Source organism: Nomascus leucogenys, chromosome 3, assembly GCF_006542625.1.
Source record: "Nomascus leucogenys isolate Asia chromosome 3, Asia_NLE_v1, whole genome shotgun sequence".
In the NCBI taxonomy this organism is placed as follows: Eukaryota; Metazoa; Chordata; class Mammalia; order Primates; family Hylobatidae; genus Nomascus; species Nomascus leucogenys.
The window spans coordinates 47,151,808-47,167,353 of record NC_044383.1 but is presented as its reverse complement, the minus strand read 5'-3'; the positions used below and the strand labels follow the sequence as shown (position 1 = coordinate 47,167,353).

At 35.9% G+C, this 15,546-nt stretch overlaps 1 protein-coding gene across 2 annotated transcripts in view; it reads right to left on the bottom strand.

The window, feature by feature from the left end:
• Nucleotides 1-15,546, bottom strand: part of PRKG1 (protein kinase cGMP-dependent 1) — a 1,320,572-nt gene that overhangs the window by 1,054,015 nt on the left and 251,011 nt on the right. The window lies entirely within an intron of this gene.

Here is a 15,546-nt window from a genome sequence, read left to right as displayed (position 1 = left end):
CATATGACACAGACTATCTCATATTCTTCTGTTTGCCTATCCTTTATGTAGCCTTTCTACCAGCCTATCTCAGTACATGGGACCAGACCATGTCTACATGTTACCTAGAAGTACAGTACATTCATCTTGGAACACACAACAATGCTTAAACAAGTTTTATAGCTATGGGAATGAAAAATCTCAGGATTTATTTGCTTATTCTTTTGTTGAGTACTAAACAAAAAGTGGGCTTTATCTCATAATATTTACTAAAAGGAAAAACTTGTAATCAAGTAATCATAGTAATTTAAAACTCCTCTGTGAAAAGTTCTAAGGAGAGGTCTGTGGGGGCTCTTGGGAAGACAGAGATCTCTTCTCTGAGAAAGGAGAAAATCAAAGTGGTTTGTTTCAGCTGTTTTTCAACTGAAGCCTATTGAGTAAAATTTATCTTCACTTGCAAGTACAAGTATGAGCAGAACGACATTTTAAAAAAAAGCACTGGGGACATTTTGTAAATAATGTGGAAAATAATACTGGACTAAATGGATCTATGTTTGTGATCTGGACCAATTAGAAGTCTTCTCTGGGCCCTTATTTCCCTAATCTGCAAAAGGAGGTGGCTATGACTGATGATTATCTACACAACATCTATGTCTTCTTTTCCTCCTCTCAAATGAAACCCCAGCTTTCGTAGGTTGACGTTCACTATCATGTGACTCAGGAAAGTAGACCCTTATTCCCAGTCCCAAAGATGGTCAGGATCTCTTTATATAAATCACAGTATTTCCTCATCTCTGGCATAAGGCCCAACCATTTAATAAAAGTGCCTCAGCTGGGAAGCACCTGGGAAGTTACTTCCTCCTGAAAAAACCGTGCAGGAAAGAAAGACTCTCTCACAGCTTTCTCTGAACATCAAAGGCATGGCTACTGCGTCCATCTTATTGACAATCTCAGCAGAAAAAGCAATGCTTTGTAGAGACCAAATCCAAATCCCAAGAACATCAGGGAAACTGTCATACTACACCCAGAGTCCAGCCTACCTCAAAAATCCTTATGTGAGATGATAAATAAATGTCCTTGTTTAAGCCAGTTTGAGACAGTTCGAGGCAGAGTTTTCTGTTACCTGCTCCCAAAAGTATCCTGGCTGGTTCTTGAGAGAGCCTGGACTACACAAGCCCTTGCAGTTCTAAAATTCTGTGTTTCTACATGTTTAAATGATTTCTGTTACTACAAAGATATGAGCCATGAAATCAATTGCTTAAACCTAGAAATTAAGACATCTGTTTGCCAAGTGAAGTGAATGAATGAGGTAATTCCCAGCTCTTCATAGTCAAAATATAGGTAGAAATTGAATTCCACAAATTATTTATATTCTTAAAATTCTGTACGTTTATATAAATTATTATTACTGCTTATACTTGTCACTTAATTTTGATTTAATTCAATGTAAAGCATTCATATATGCTGGAAGGCCACTACATTATTGAACCAATTATTTTATCATGTTTTTATTTTAAAATCATCACTTACATCGTAGTTGAAAAAACAGAAATTACTCTAATTCTCACTAACAAAATTGATGTTATTATTTGGGGCATTCTGTCCTGAATTACATTTCCTTCAGTTCATCAAAACAGAATCCAAATGTTTGTCATATTATTAATCTGGGCCAAAGAGCATACCATAGATCTATTTTTGACTGCAACCTGTCCCTAAGGTAACATAAATTTGGTTTCAATGAAAATCTCAGTTTTTCTTCCCAAGTCTCTTTATAAATTATAATTTCAGTCTAAGGAAATAAATAATGACTTAGTTGCTTTCCATCTTTATACAACATCTAAAATCATTATGAATACAAATGAACACATCCCAGGCTAGTCAGGTACTTTAGCTCAATTAAGTATAAATCCAAATTCTCTAAGGAAAAGCAAGGAATTAATTAATTTTGCATTCCATAGCTTTCTTTGCTGCTATGTAAGGTGTTGTTATTGTTTTACTAGTCTGTGATTACAAAATTCACTCCTTAGATTGACTTGTTTTCTCTTACTGAATTGCCTGGTGAAAAGGTTGAACAGAACGGCTAATTTGGAGCCCAGTAGGAAGGTTTGGATCAGACTAAGAGTACTTAGCCGGCAGTACAATAATTTCCCTTATGACTAATGCAAAAATCTAATAATCTAATATTTTCACAATACCATGCAAAAATGTATACATTGGATACCAATATGAGTGAGCCATGAAAATGAGAACACTTTATAGGTGTACAAAATACAAAAAGAGCTAAATTTTTCTAGGAAAATTATGTTAGAATACTTACAAGCTTGTAAATCAAAAGAAACTTTTGGAAAAATTAATCAATGCTTCAACTATAAAATTTCTTTAAACAATCTATTCCAATCCAAATGGTAAAATCTTGAATATAGTGTATGTGTATGTGTGTATAATATTAAACACTTTGATCTTACATCGCTTTTATTTGCAACTGCCACTCAGTTGAAATATTAAAAGTTCATGAGGATGAACTGTCAAATTTATCCATAATGATCATAGTTTGTGCTGCCCTTTCAAAAAACATGGCAACATTTTTCTTCCAAGCTGTTTGATTTACAACACAAAAACAATATGCAACTGTTGATATCACAGATTCCTTTTGAGAAGAAAAATAACTTCAAATCTTTTGATGATAATAGTATAAGATCTAAGTTCCTTTGACACAACACATTTTGCATTTACAAAGATTAAAGGGATGCAAAACTCTTAAAGTCTTTCCATCCTGATGGGCACATCTACGTTCTGGCCTCCTCTGCACCTCGCTGATAAAACAATAAGTCGAAGCAATGGTTCTGAAGGCTTCAAAGTGAACATGAAGTACAATACAGCAGAGGAAAGCCAAAATTCTTCTCCTTCTCTTGCCAACCCTGACTTCTCTGAGACTCGCTGACTGGATTCAGAAAGCAGAATTTGAACATAACTGGCTTGGAGATGAATGAAATATGTAACATCCAACTCAGAGGTTAAATAAAACTCTTTAATCTCAAAATCAGACTGGATACCTTGTGGTAAAAGGGGATGTCTATTGGGGGAAAAGATGAGTTCTTTTTCCCAAATTAAGCCAGGGAAGGGAAACTTGCAATCCTATAAAATCAACCTTATACAACTGCTACATTTAAACTTCATCAGCACAAAAGGTTTACAAGGAATAACACTGATCTTGATTTGTAGTTTTCTAACCTCTGGCAACATTTGGTGAAGTAGTTCTTCCTTTCCAAAAAATGGTGGACTGATTAGATGAATTAATTTCTGAAATGATTGATTTGGCTTTTTATCTTCATTAGCAATATAGTGCTGTTTCCTGCACAAATCTAAATGAGAATACTTTCATGATTTCTATAGTTTCCCTGCTTTGCCATACTAATATTGACCACTGTAACTCTCTGATGAATTGAAAACCTAAAAAGGGCAGAATTTGCAAGTGAAATATACTCAACTGGTGTGGAGGGACTGTAAAAATCTCTGCCGATGATTTTAATTATGAATGGGTCTCACTGGTGGGTTGGTTTGATAATCACACATGGCTCATCTCCTGCCAGAATGCCTTTCATTTTATCAAAATAATTCCCCTCCTCTGTTTTATCTTGCTTCCAATCCAAACAACAATGATTGCCAGTTTCAGGCTTTTACTTTATTCCAGACCTTATACCAGGAGCTTAATATGTTTTCTTTTTAACCTTGAAGACAACATTACAGTACATTTCTATTTCCATTTAAAGAATGAAGAACCTGCCATTCAGAACTATTCAATATAAAGCAGCTAAGAGGTTGGATTTAAACTCTGATCTGTCTGGTTCAAAATTTCATGTTTCTCCTAACACTACACTACTGTAAGAAATGTTCAAGTCAATAAGGGCAATTGTTATTTAGAGAGTTGAGAGAATGCTAATCCAAACTCTAACTACTTCATGAAAAACAGAACAGAACTTACTAAGGATTACTTTTTTGTTTTGCATTATCATCAGTGCAATAAAGTAAGAAGTCTCTGCTCAAATGAAATAGAGTTTATCTGTTTTCTGAAGAATTTGATAAAGTTTATAAAATAATTTTCTAGTAACGTAACTTTGAGCTGTCTATTATAAAAAACATGCATTTTATATTTGGGCTTAAAAATAAGCACCAAGTGTTTGATAAGTACTTATCTCTGTGTTGGTATGTATTTATAGTAAAGACATTTAAAAAATCAATGAAATTTATTCCAAATAACAAAAGTGTTATCACCTGAAGACTTGCAATTCCTAGTCTAGTAGAAGACAAATACTATACAATAAAGCACTCAGATTCCAGACTTTGTTTTTTGTTTTTGTTTTGCTTCTGTCATCTGTGGGGCTCATTGTGCCAGTATATGGTCTGATCTCACATAGCTGGAGTTTTCCTCAAAAGAGAAGACACTCATGCATGTGCACACACACACACATGAATTACATTAGACTAATAACATATATATGCAATAGTATGCAATGTACTGCATATTATCTGCAACATAAATATGCAAGTAATATGCTACTTATTGCTTGAGTCTTCATTTATTAATAGCAGCAGTAAATTATGATTATATCAATATCTCATGTTTATGGCCAGTATATAACAGGAGAACTTTCAGCATTCGGTAGCTGATTAACTCAAGATCTAGGAGAACCTGTTGCATTTGTGAACCACAAAACTTCCGTACACATTTTGAGTAGAGTTATGTCTTTCATTCCAAGTATTTAAGAGCCAGAGGTTGATTCTTAGCAGAATTCTATATCAGAAGTATACCAATTAGCTAGTATGTTACCTCTTCCCAAGGAGTGAGTTCCTAAGAACTTTATGGGGTAAAAAATACCTTTTAGATTATATAGTAGAAAATGACAATTTTTTTCTGTGTTCCTAAAGATTTCTTCATGTAAGTTGAACTTTATTTAATTACCATTTGATCACTTCTAATATGAGGGTCTTTAATGAACTTAATTATAATTTTATGTAAAATATGCAGATATAAAGGAACACTGCACATCAGCTGGGTGCCTGGCAGATACAATAAGCTGTTCCAAATGGAAATGAATTACACATATCCTTCCAAATAGTATTTCCTCCTGTAGGTCAATCCATGCCCACAAAGAGTTTGTGGCTAAAAAATGCTTTTAAGAGGATTGACACCTTGTAGAAAAAGAGAAATTTACAACTTCCTGCCAAGGCTTGATTCTGCCAGAGTAAAGACGCAACTTGCAGATGTCCTTGCCAATTTAGGAAACAGGTGCCTTGTCTGCCTTAAAGGAAAATATGACATGACTCTATATTAAAATAGGAAAAGGAAGCAATGCAATTTGTTATTTACCATGAATTATTATGGGAAATCTATTATAAAAGGTGGAACACATGGGTTCATGTGTATCAGTGAAGCAGTCAGAAAAACTTTCCCTTATTTAAGACATATTATCACAATAAACATTCAGGAAGTAAAATCCGTCTGTAGAGTTGGGCAGGGGGCAATACACAATAACATAAAAAGGAGGGGAAAACATTACAGTGAAGAGCTCTAGTTCTGTATTCTCCCAGCACCTCAGCTTTCTTATCTATAAAACAGGAATAACAGTAACTCACCAACACAGGGTGTAGGGCTGGAAGGCATAGAGAGGGCTTCACATACACTAGGAGCTCAATACCAGTTCTTCTACTTCCTCCTCCTCTTACAACTATCACTGTAATAATGTGAGTAAAGGGGTTTGCATGGCCTGTCAAAAGAGATGCATTTCTCATCCCTTCATTACTCTTGCACAATTCTATTTTGTCATAGATGGAGTTTTGCACAGTCACTTGTCAGAGATAGAAAGGCAAGTGCTTTTCTAAGCTGAAAAAGGTACAAACTTCTAGAAAGAAAGGATGGTGTGTCCCTGACTGCTTTTGGAAAAGTGAATTCCAGCGAACACATTCAGAGAGAAAACAGCTGACAAAATCATCCATCAAAGTCTGAGACTGCTTTAGGGAATTCACCAGTCTCCATGAAAGGTCTTTGCTTTTGCATGACAGGTTATTCCATCACTCTGAAACATACTTCCCAGTTTCCCATGGGTTAAACTAGTTCTATGATCAGCAGTCCAATTCAAGTTTCAAGCAATCATTCACTCTTAGTTCTTTCAAATGTCATAAATTGATATGCTGCTAAACATTAGTTTCTCATAGTTTCCTAGTATTTCTCAAACTGTGATCATTTTTACGCCACCAAATATTCATTTTCTTGCCAAAAGCAAGATAAATTTAGATATCTGCCTTCTCCCAAGGTATACTGAATAAATTGGTCTTTTGCCAAAAGGCTGTTTAGGGTAGGTTGGGGAGTTAAACCACAGCAACCCTGCAATGAGAGGGACAAGCTTCACTTTTCCATTCAGTACCTGTAGGCTCATGATGTCAATAAGCCTTCCAGGGTCTCAGTTTTCTCCTCTAATAAACAAAGTACCCTAGATGATAAGAATTACATAAATGTATGTGGATATGTTCTAAGCTATGAAGCATCATCTAACATATTACTTATGCTTTTAAATGCACTTAAGCACAATGTGACATTTTAGAGTTCATAATTACAAATGTGTCACCTGGAATACAAAGATGACAAATACGCCCGGCTATTAGAATGCACACTTCACAATGATAGCAGTGTTTGTCATGTTCACTGGGCTGCAAAAACACTGGAACAGTGCCTCACACAGAGTAGATGCTCAATCACTACTGTTGAATGAAAAAATGTATAGTGTCCTTTGTTAAAAATAACAATTTATAATATGCTGTTACTTGCGATTATTTTAATAAATGGTCATATTAGAATTCAAAATATCACCTAAAATATGTCTGATTAAAAGATATCAATTAAATTTAATTTACTTTAAATAGCCGAGAGAATAGGAACAACATATACAGCCATTTATAAACAGCAAATAAGAAATGACAGCTTCCAGATTTATATTTTCTACATATTTTAAAAATTCCTATGACATTCACATGTTCTCACAGGTTCTGTATGTCAAAAACTTTTCAAGTTAATATTCAGTGCATTTTCTAATGTTGATAATTCTACAATATATGCATTGCTTAATGTCCACTGATTTGAGTCCATGGGGATGACCCCATTACTAACATTTACTTATAAGCCATTCTTTCAAAGTATGTATTACAACTTTTTAAACTAAAATTTGTTTGCCCCTAGTTTTTTGTAGAGAATGATTTTAAAACATAAGTTAACCACAGCTGCTATTTGAAATACAGCATTAATTGTCTTCCTCGCCTCTTAACAAATTTATGATGTTTTTAAAAATTTTATATATGATAAATTTGCATTAAACCTTATATTACTTTTAATCGCCATGAGCCAGATAAAATTTCACCTTTGGTTGTATTTAATGTTGTCTGTAATCTGACCGGGGTCTTGATTACTCAATCACCAATTTCTCAGGCCAATTATCATTTACAACATATTTAGAATATGAGGGATGCTTTTTATAAGAAGAATAAATTTCATTTGATATAATGTAATTAAAGCATTTTACCCTAGTTGTAATGATCATTAGTTTTTTTTTGCTTCGGTAGTAAGCTGGGAGACACAACACATTCAGAGAGAAAACAGCTATGTAGCCATCTACATGACATAGAATTTGTTATACTGTAGTTGCAATAGAGAATAAACTTTACAATTTTCCATGCACTTTCATATGAAACTTTAAATTGCACTAATTCAGTTAGCACTTCTCTAAATATATAAATGCAGTTCAATAAAGTTTGCCATAGAGACATTTCTGTAATCAGAGTTTTCTCATCATAAAAATTAAGACAACGAACTAAATGGATTCTATCTGTTACTTTTAACCATAAGATACCATAATTGTACAAACCTGATTTTAATGCTGACCACTTTTCGACAACTGCAAATGTACTTAGATGAGAAAATGTGAAGTTGAATACAATATCATGGTTACAAATGCACAGACCATTTTGAATTGCATGTCTAAAAGAGCGATTTTTTAATAAAACATTAATAATAATATGCAAACTATTCTCTTCCAACCCAAATATTACCAATATTTTGATAGGCACTTGAAACAAGACCTAGAAGAAACACAGATATTACAATCCATCTTACGTCTGGAAGATCTGGATGTATGAATATTTGATCCTGACTTTCTCATACTACATTGAGCAGAGAATTAATATTTATTGAGTGTCAATAACTGTCCTGGGCAGCCCGAGAACATTTTCAGGAGCAACACTTAAAGCTTAACAGTGTATGCAGTTTAGTTTTTCAACAGCCACGGATAAATTCAGTCCTTCTAACTTTCTACCTAAGCGTTCATTTACTCCCTTTTATGATTGTTGTTTAACATTTCCCCTACCACTTTGCCGTTACCTTTATTGTTGTTGTTAACAGATATGGTAATTCAAGTTACAGGAATGTAAGCAGGCAGACACAAACTGAAGATTACACGAGAGAGTTGAGAAAAAGTCCAAGCTGAAGTGAACTTCATGCACAGGTAGAAAATGGAGATCAGTAAATGACTTGGCCAAAAGTAGGAAAAGATCAATTTAGTTTTTAAAAGAATGGAAGAGGAAGACAAGAGAAACAGAAGAGAGAGAAAAGAACGCCATCAGAGCAAATTTAGAGGCCAGAAATGAAAGAAAAGACACTGCAATATGGGATATAGGTGGGGCTCCATTTGCTCATTCATTGATGAATCATTCATTCTACAAATTTAGCAGGTGCCTTCTATGGTGATGCACTATGCTGGCCCCTGAGGATTTTGGAATAAACAAGTTAAATAAGGTCTTGTCCTCAGGGTAATTAGCTGAAAAGGCAAACAATTTTTGTTTTATATATTCAATTGTTAAGGGTGTAAATTTTGCTGGATATTTATTTAACTTAATATCTCATGGAAAGTAATGTTTACTCTGAATTTTTTCCTTGAATATTTCCTTCTCCTCAAATGCATACGAAAACAAGAAATGTGTTTTGCTCATGTAATTCTTTAATCTCCTTTATTTTCTGATTTAAATAGATATCTAAGTTTCAGATGCACAATTAATTCCTTTCTTCTCTTGCATTTTTGCGTAACAAATGATGAGTATGGAGGGAAAATTGGTTCAATAAACATAATAATAAAAACTGTCAGTATACTTGAATCATTTTCCCAGTGCACCAAAAACTAATTGAGCTCTCACACACAAAGTTGACCTATAGGAAGAAGCAAGGGTTTTTTCATCTTCTTGACTACTATTCTTGTCTCTTTCACAGTCTTATCAGCCACGTGAGAACCATACATTTATTACTCCATTCATCTTCTTGTACAATTTACCTTCCCATACCTTTTCCCTTCTCTTTTCAAATTATGTCTTGGTCCCAAATCCAGAATCCACGAATGCATGGTCATGAAATAAATCCAGACCATATAAATGTTGCTTTTGGGTCCCCAAGGTTTAAAAATGTTTCATTTTGTTAGCTGCCAGTGTTTAAAAACTGGAAGATATAACATACATTTCCCAAGGTACATGTTCTTCTGAAAACTGGGAAGATTTGGCCACAGGGCATCAATAAGGGGCTGAATAGCAGTGAACAAGAGCTCCCTAATTCACCACAGTCCCCAATTCTCCTATTCATGCCTGAGTCTGAGGCCAAGGTTCTGCCAGTTGACATTTATCATCATGTTTCTTTCTACTACTGTTTCATTGTTGGAAGTATTTTCCTGTACCAACATCTGTCAGAAAAGTTGAAAAATGATAGATAAATCACCCCATTTTTTTTTTCTTTTTTTTCTGTTGCTGTTTAATGCCAGGGGTTAGAAACATTCTGCAAAGGGCTGGAAAGTAGACATTTTGGGCTTACCTGGCCATACTGTCAGTGTCTATACTACTCAACTCTGCTGTTGCAGTGCAGCACGGAAGCAGTCACAGACAATATGCGAAAAAAATAGGCCTGTGTTCCAATAAAACTTCGTTTACAAAAACAGGAGGTGGGCTGGATTTGGGCCAGAGTTTGTGGAGTGCTGTCTGTCTATCTATGCTATCTGTCTGGATCCTGTGGGCATGTGGGCTTGCAACCTCTGCTCCCATTTCTTTTCAGCTTCATTTTCTAGCAAAACAACTTTTTATTAGTTCCTTTTCCACCTCACTTTGGACTCTTTCATAAATGTTGATATTTGTTTCAAAATGGCTGTTATAAGATAATGTCAAATTTGTCTATTAACTTTCTGGGTCAGAGAAAGCCCATCTTGGGGAGCAGCAAGTGCAAATCTCAAGGACAGTGGAATGGTAGGTGCATAGCTATGAATTTGCTGCTCCCTTCCTCAAAACCTTTGAGGCTTCTCTATAGCCTAATAATATAATGGAGTCTGATAACAATGTACTGTCTCAATCATATTTGTCCTCCCTTGCCCCACCTATGAATTATTTGCTCAAGCCATTCTGGATTGTTTGCTATTATCTAAGTATAACTCCTAGTGTTTGCTCTTCATTTCTTTGATCAAGCTTCCTACTCTCTAGTACTGAAGGAGGTTGGTTTAAGGGGAATCCAGTTCCACCCATATTATGGAGCCTTACTAAAATGATATGCTTCCCATGAAGCCTTCTCAGATTCCAACAGTTACAGTTAAGGTCTACTAAGTTGTATCATATGAGGTTGTTATACTTTTAGGTAAAATATTGGCAACCAAATATATATATTCTGCTTAAGATTATATCAATAAATTATATACATGTCTGTTCCACTCCTCAAAGGTAGGGACTGCATCTCATTCATCTTGCTACATGCCTGGTGTCTAACACAACACCTTGCTCAAAGAAGAGAATTATTGAATTGACACACTGAATTTACAAAATCTTCAGTACTAACAGAGTAAAGAAGATAGTGTGCACATCTCTAGATTACTTTTAATTATTGCAAGGAAGGCCTTAATTCCTGACCTAGATTACTTAAATTTATAAAAATAGTGCCAGGGTTTGGGGAAAAGGGGGCAGAGTTGTAGTTGAAAGATGCATTGGCACTTTGCTGGCTGCTGACATTCTGCTACTTTCACTAGATAACAGGGACCCAGATGTTGTTATATGATTAAGTCAGTTCCAACTAGAAATATTGTGAAAATCTTGTGGCCAGAGGAAGCCTCTCATATTCAGAGTAAAAAAATCTAATTTAGTAAAATGTGTGATGTCTTATGGGCTGTCTTATATCCTTAAGTTCTTTTCAATAGGAGAGCAAAAGAGAAATCTGTTGGCAATACAGTGCTTGCCACATTCCTGTTGCTAAGCAAAGGGAAGCTAGGGAGAAGAGGAAAAGCGAAGCTCTGTGAATCAGGGGCAGTAAAATTCTAATCACCTCTTGGTGTTATGCTTGGCTGACTTTCTAGAGGAGGAAAGGCAGCAGTCTGAATTAGTATATCCAAAGGCTCAGGAATGTAGTCCCAGTATTCACAAAGGAAAGCGCTTCCACTGTGAAGTTTGCAGTTAAAAAGATACAATCTCAGTTGTAGAAAAAAAAATGATAAGGTAACCTCAAGTAGCTGAGGAGCTCACAGATATTTTTTTCCAGTAAGTGACTATAAAACAGCTATAAAATGGAAAAATTGTGACAAGGTATCAATCTCTTTTAAAAGGATAGTAGGATAAGGCCGAGGCGGGTGGATCACGAGGTCAGGAGATCGAAACCACGGTGAAACCCCGTCTCTACTAAAAAAAAAATACAAAAAATTAGCCGGGCGTGGTGGCGGGCGCCTGTAGTCCCAGCTACTCCGCGAGGCTGAGGCAGGAGAATGGCGTGAACCCGGGAGGCGGAGCTTGCAGTGAGCGGAGATCGCGCCACTGCACTCCAGCCTGGGTGACAGAGCAAGACTCCGTCTCATAAAAAAAAAAAAAAAAAAAAAAAAAAGGATAGTAGGATAATTTTTTTATCTTAAGAAGGTTTTCATTACAAACATGCTAAACTGTAATCGTTTTTTCCAGTAATTTGAAAATATATAAGTTTAAAAGTTAGGAAAGAAAACAAGAACCTTACTGTGTTATTCCTCTAGGGATCCCTTAAGGCATTTCGAGGTAAACAGCAATTAAAACGGGGCCTTTGGATTCTTTGAAATAGAGACCCCACAGCAGGGGGAATTGGGAGAAGGAGGGAGAGTGTGTGTGTGTGAGAAAGAACCACTGAATGTTCTATAAATAAATATGATCTATTCTGCATATCCCCCTAGACATGAGGGTGAACTCAGAAATGATATTGAAATTTCAGGCTACCTGCAACAAACCATTATCTTGGATTCACCTTGACAATATAAATGGTAAAAAAAAAAAAAAAAAAAGGAAGAAAGGGAATATTCCTACACTCAATTCAAATGCTTAGTTTTCTTAATTTCAATTTGCCACATAAATAAATGAAAATCTAATCAAATAACTAATAAGTTTTAAATAGCCCCATAGGTATTACATTTTATGTAAAGTATCTATGATATATTTTTAAAATATTTATGTTGTTCCTTCTTGGGAAATTTTATTGATTGCGTGTTTATATGTGCTCAAATAAGAAAAAGGTTATTTGAACACTGGGCCAAGAAAGATGCTATTGCTTGCAAAAGAAACAAAACATGACAACATCAGTACAATAGAACACAATTCAAAACTCATTTGTTACATTTGTTGGGGATAATTACTGCTCACTCTGGGCATCATTGGTCTAAGAATAATTTATTTACCAAAGCAGTAAGAAGAGTCTTTAGAAATTAACCAGGAAAATGGCAGAAGGTAATATAAGAAGTCAAATAATATTCTCCCGCAAATGCAATTGTTCCGTTTCCAGCCCTACTTCTCTAGGAGTATATCTACTGATATCTACCAATTAATTAGCATTTCCAGGTCCATTTAAGCCTTGGCATCAGGCCCATAGTCCTTGTTCACAGGTATATGAAAAGAGACCTTGCCAAATGCTCACCAGCACTATGGGGAATGAAACTGCCCATGCCATGATGGATTACATCAGGAAAGATCTATCTAATGAAGGTCTTCAGAAGCAACAAATCAACACAGAAAAATGGCTGATGTCCAGAAAAGGGAAAACAATTACTTTAGGTCTCTGTACAGATGATGAGTCCAGGGAGGAGGAAGGACATGGAGAAGTAGGTAGGCACCTGCACATACACCACAGCAGGGAAAAACATAAGGTCCACCAGAGCAATGCCAGGAAATGGTGATCCTACACCCTGACCAGGGCAAGAGCCTTCTGCTGACTGCTCTGGCTTCATAGCTGTTCCAGGGACTGATCTTTTCCCATTAGGCCAGTGGTGGCGAATAGACCTGAGACTCTGCACTATTCTTTATCAGTTCCTTTAAAACATGTCCAGATGTAAATAGTCCTTTTAATAAACTCTCCTTAAATTTCGCTGTTTAAGTCAGCTGTCTGTGTCCCGTGGGGCCTCTCACTGACACATCATCCAAGTCAGGAAAGAAAGGATGAACACAGTCACATTAAGGCTAAGGGGCTTACAATCCCCCACCAAAAAGCCTTCCTTCTAACTGATATCCACCAATTAAGAGGCATTTCCAAGTCCATCTCAATGTATTAGCACCATATCAATTCTTATTATTCACGAGCATGCCATTGAAGACCTAGTGAAACATTCCCAGAAATCCAGTATGTCTATACTGGGTCTCCAGCCTCCATCCAAATCTAATTTACTTTTTTCCAAGAGAGAAATTAAATCATTTTGGTATAATCTGTCTTAGTAAACTCAAGATGATTCTTAGCGATCACCTGCAACCTGTCTTAGTGTTCACTATATTTTCACTAATTGATTCCAGATTTTTGCTCATGATTGGCATCATCCCACCAAGCTAATTAATCTAAAAATTGGGGGATTGAGCTTCTTTTCAAAAATTATATCCACCTTTGGTCAATTACAATCTTCCTGCTCCTCTCTCATTCTTCATAGCTCTATAAAGTAACAAAGATCAACACAGCAATTGCATTTATCCCAGTGTTACATAATTAACTTGTCTAATGTTTGTTTTACCCCTAGACTGAGAGCCTTGAGGGCAGGGATTGTATCTTACTCATCTCGAAATGGACATCATTGCTGGTACCTAGGAAAATGTCAGGGTATTACAGATGCACAATAACTGTTTGCTGAATTGAATTTACTGCACCAATGTAGTGGTTTAAAATTTCCTCATATCTTTGGGCTTCAGCTTCTTCTCACTAGTATTACACCCTATCCAGTCTAATATTTATTTCCTTTGATAGAGAAACTGTTATGTGTTGGGGGAAGACAAAGTATGACTTTTTATCCTAGAGGGGCTTTTGATTGACTCATCCAATCACCTTCTATCTTCCTGTTCTGAATATACTTATAAACTTTTCTCATCTTTGGCATTTTCTTCCTTTGACACATTCTACAGGCTTCTGACACTTGTGCTTGGTTATTGGGCTCTTCTCCCAGCCTCCTGTCTTTTATCCTGTATGTGCTCATTAGAGAATTTTTCACTCAGTCATTTATATATAGGACGACTTCCCTTGCCTTCCTCATCACAATCCATGCTATTATTCTATTTGAATTTCAGTTCTGGGAGCCTACCACCTTATTCAGCAGTCTTTTTGTTTCAAGCCAGACTGCTGCATTATCCATCTTTTTTTTTTTTTTATTGTTCCAGCATAGAGGGCAAAAAAGCCATTCTCCACTGGCAATGATGTGGATCTTTGGGATCCAGGGTTCTGAATATTGCTTATGCAAATAAAGCAGTTTTGAAATTGGCTTTAGACTACCGGATGGTTGATTTTTTAAGGGTGTTTTCATTAGGTCAGGCATGACCTTCTCAGGTTTAAGGACAGCACAGGACAAGGAGAAATAATTATTTTCTCTACCTCTGAAGTTCTACAGGTTGTCAGATGGGCTCTGATGATCTAAAAAAGAGAGAATTTGGCAGAAAGGGTAGTTGACAACAATTGCAACCTAAAACAACATCTGTTATGTGAATTGTGACATGTGCTGTCACTTTATAGGTTTGGGTTTGCAGGCCTAATCTGTAAAGCTGTTTATTCTTGCCTTAGGAGGAATTAGCACTAGGCTAATATAAGGAGACCAGAGTTCAGATTCTAATTCTGCTACTAATTCGCTGACTTAAAGCAGGGTATTACTTTACCTCCCTCGGCTTAAATTAAGATGAGCTTCCTCATCTTAAATTGTGTGATTATCTTTCCTCTTAAAATTATGTGAATAAATGTTTGCTAACATCTCTCCCAACTCTGATATTCAATGATTCCCTGAAAGAAGCAATTAGCTAAAGGAGGTGCTTTGGCTTTTTTTTTTTTTTGATTAGAGCAAATGAGCTAGCTCCACAGGCTGCCTGTGCCATGACGACGTGACTATTGTTTTGGGGTAGAGCCTTACAAATATCAGACTATGAATGAACAACATCATTCTGACATCAGGCAGATTTCATTTCAGATTCTAACTTTGCCAGTTACTAGCTCAGTGAACTTGGGCTAAACATGAGCCTCAGTTTATCTTCAAAACAGGGATCCTA